Source organism: Rattus norvegicus, chromosome 14 (assembly GCF_021556685.1).
Source record: "Rattus norvegicus strain SHRSP/BbbUtx chromosome 14, alternate assembly SHRSP_T2T, whole genome shotgun sequence".
Taxonomy (NCBI): domain Eukaryota; kingdom Metazoa; phylum Chordata; class Mammalia; order Rodentia; family Muridae; genus Rattus; species Rattus norvegicus.
This window is the reverse complement of record NC_141547.1, coordinates 14,497,046-14,500,272: the sequence shown is the minus strand read 5'-3', so window position 1 is coordinate 14,500,272 and position 3,227 is coordinate 14,497,046. Positions and strand designations below refer to the sequence as shown.

Here is a 3,227-nt window from a genome sequence, read left to right as displayed (position 1 = left end):
GCATCCTGTCTGGGCAGAAGCTGTATAAAAATGCCAAACAGTGTTTCTGAGTTGACAAGGCCTTTCTTCCCACAATATATTTGTCTGTTCCCCATGTCCAGCTTTGCCTTCAAGATTCCAGTCACTGTACATCATTTTATTTTCAACCATCTGAGCAGTGTCAGAAGCCATAGCCTCTTAGGACCCAGATGAGAGATGTGTCTCAAGTCTGTTGTTTATTCAAATATGGGAGTCCTATTTCCCAATTTACTGCCAGCAACAACAAAGTCTGGACCCATTGTGATAGACATAGCGCTCACCACATCTTTGGCAGGTATCTGTAGCAAAGGAGATGCTCTTGGGCTGCCTTATTGCCCTGAGTGTATCCACGATCTCAGGACAAAGTAGGGCAAATCTTTCTACAGATACTTGAGCCAAGTCATCATAGCACTCCAGAGGGGCAGGGTATAGTTCCACATTGATCCTGCTCCAGTTGATTGTGTGCTGCAAAAGGTCCTTCAGAATATGCATGGAGAAGTTATTGCTGTAGAAGTTGACCATGGTGAGCTGACAGCAATGTCTGAGGGCAGGTAGGAGGGCATAGAGTTGGGAGTCATTCATCCTACACCACTTCAAATCCAGAGTCTCAAGAGTGTCTGCCACTTTCTCTAGGAGACCTCTCAGAGGCATAATATCCAGATCACATAAGACCACTCCACTCAAATCCAGATGTTTTAGCTGAAATAGGCTTTGTCTGCGGGATAGGGAATCCAAGTCTTTCTGTGAAATTAGGTAGTATGTGATTGAAAGGGTCTCCAAGGGAGTCATCAGGGACCTAGTTAAGAACAGGGTGTTAGTTATGGCTAATAGTGTTGTAGAGATTTGGCTGGAATGTACAGAGTGATAGAAGGATCCAGGTGCCCTATGGTCAGTTTGACTAAATGTTCAAGGACATCAGTTTTGATGCTTCCTGATGTAAATTACTCAGTCAGGCCCAGCCCACAGTTCATCCACTGACTTCACTCTCACACTGAAAAGCAATTTACCTCATAAGTCCAGAAAGCACACAGAAGTACTTCCATCAACATAAAGTCCTGACAGCATCTCGATATTTACTATGTGCTCAATGAATATGGATTCTATCCTTCCTTCTGAAGTCACCTGTGCTCTCAATTACAGCACAAGCTGTACCCCCTGTCCCATTCATCCAGTGCTACTTGTGTTCCAAAGTTTTCACCCATGGAAATTGGGGGACAAGACTGTTTTCTTAGATTTGAGCATATAGCTCAGGTTCAAACTATGCTACCTAGTCCTCCAAATCCAGAATATAATACCTGGAAAAATTACAATCCACTCCTACTACCTCTCTTAATGCCAAATCAATTCTCTAATTCATAAATGCTTATTAGAAACACTGATTTCACTCATAAAAGTTACCTTTTGTAGGTCAATATACATGAAAACAGGACATAAAATTCTGAGTCTTATGAGTCTGTGAATGTTTGTTCCTAGTGACTGTTGGCGTTATGCGCCATTAATCCTTAAGATAAGAGAGACAGATTTGTTTTGCTATCTGAGCTAGCTTTACCTTCTTACTTACCCTAGGACTTGATTCATGTGATCTCTAAGAAAATGGACGCAGAACATGCAGAGATGCTGGAGGCAATTGAATTTGGAGAACTGAGATATAAACTTCTTGATACACTTGGTTTCTCTGTCTCTTGTTTCAGTGCTATTAGAGAGGGTCATCTTGTGGAGGGGTGCCAGGAAGACTTTCTAAAGATTTATCATCTTTCCAAAGTAGGGAGCAAAATGTGCCAGGTCAGACAGATTCCACTCTGTATTCAGTTCTAATTCAGTGATGTGTTGTGGATTAAATACATTCAAGATCTCTTTGAGAACTCTGAGTGGCAGCTCCCAGATTGTCATCTGTGTACAACAGAAATGTAGGGAACCCTTTCTCTGCTGGGCCCACTTCAAGAAATATGCTTGTGTTTCATCAAGGCAGGACCAGATGCACAATTCAACTATGACCTTCACTCGCTGCCGCCTCAGTGCATATCTGGGCAAGACCTTCACTACTTGCTTTTCCTCCCAGTTTTCTGCTGAACAGCTGCTCTCCTCGGCACCAGCCCATATGTTCCAGAAGGACTGGTGTGCATTTCTCAAATCAAGAACCTGTAGTTTTGTTCTCCTGTTGGTGAAACATATGAATGTCATTAGACTCCGAATCAACTTTTATGACATATCTAAACTCATCTCTCCCCCTTGCTAAGACACATGCTGTTTAAGCAGCTGACTTCCAAACTGGACTCAGGTATACTCCAGATGCTTTCCCATGACTTCTCTTCACTTGATTACTTTTCTTTCACTAAGTCAAACCTTATTTCTCCTTAGTTATATCATTAGTGGTTGTAGAAATGTCAGGGATAGGCTCATTCTACTGTGAGGCTGCACTTACCCTAGTCCATATTCAACTATAACCCATATTCAACTGTCCTTATTAAAAATAAATAACTTTCAAGAACCATATATCCCTCATGAAGATGTTTTCAGAAACTTCTGATCAACTTATAGCCTAGCCTACTGCCCTAATAATCTCTATTGTGTAGTCCATGAAATCCCTTCTATGGTAATTGTTTATTTCCTACCTGGGGTGAAACTTTCTTGTCAGTCGCATGTCTACTCCATCTAGCACAGCTTGAAAGGTTTCTAGGCTTGGTGTCTTCATCAATGCACCCACAGGGAGACAGGGCAATGGCCAAGTTGCCACCATTTCTTTCACAAGCTTGGTTTGTCTGCCCTCAAAGGCCTCCTTGAACAGTGCTGGGAAGAGCACATTTGGCATCTCCTCCAGAGAGAATATGGCCACATCCTCATTTCTGAGCAATGACTGTCTTGCCAGCATCTGGAGTGTGAGTGGGGTCGGAATACTCATCTTCTAAGGTCTCCAATAGGATAGCTCCTGGGGAAGGAGTTAGCAAAAAAATATATTTTCTAGAGAAAGACTGTAACACTTCTTCACAAACACAACAACATTTAAGATTCTGAATTTCTTCTCTGGCAGTGTTAGAGACATAATTTTACCTCTTCATCCTAAACTGGTCATATAAAGACAGACTCCCACAGTGAAATCATGGGAGAGTGTTGATCACTCAAATGTGTATATAATTTTCTGTTCAAAACATATTAAGTGTGACCCTTTCTTTTAAAAATGAAAGAATGAAAGAGAGATAGTAAAAGGGAGA

At 41.7% G+C, this 3,227-nt stretch overlaps 1 pseudogene; it reads right to left on the bottom strand.

Annotated features, from left to right (window-relative positions):
* Positions 1-246: 246 nt before the first annotated feature.
* LOC134481895 (PRAME family member 8-like) lies at positions 247-2,917 on the bottom strand (annotated as a pseudogene).
* Between the last annotated feature and the right edge of the window lie 310 nt (positions 2,918-3,227).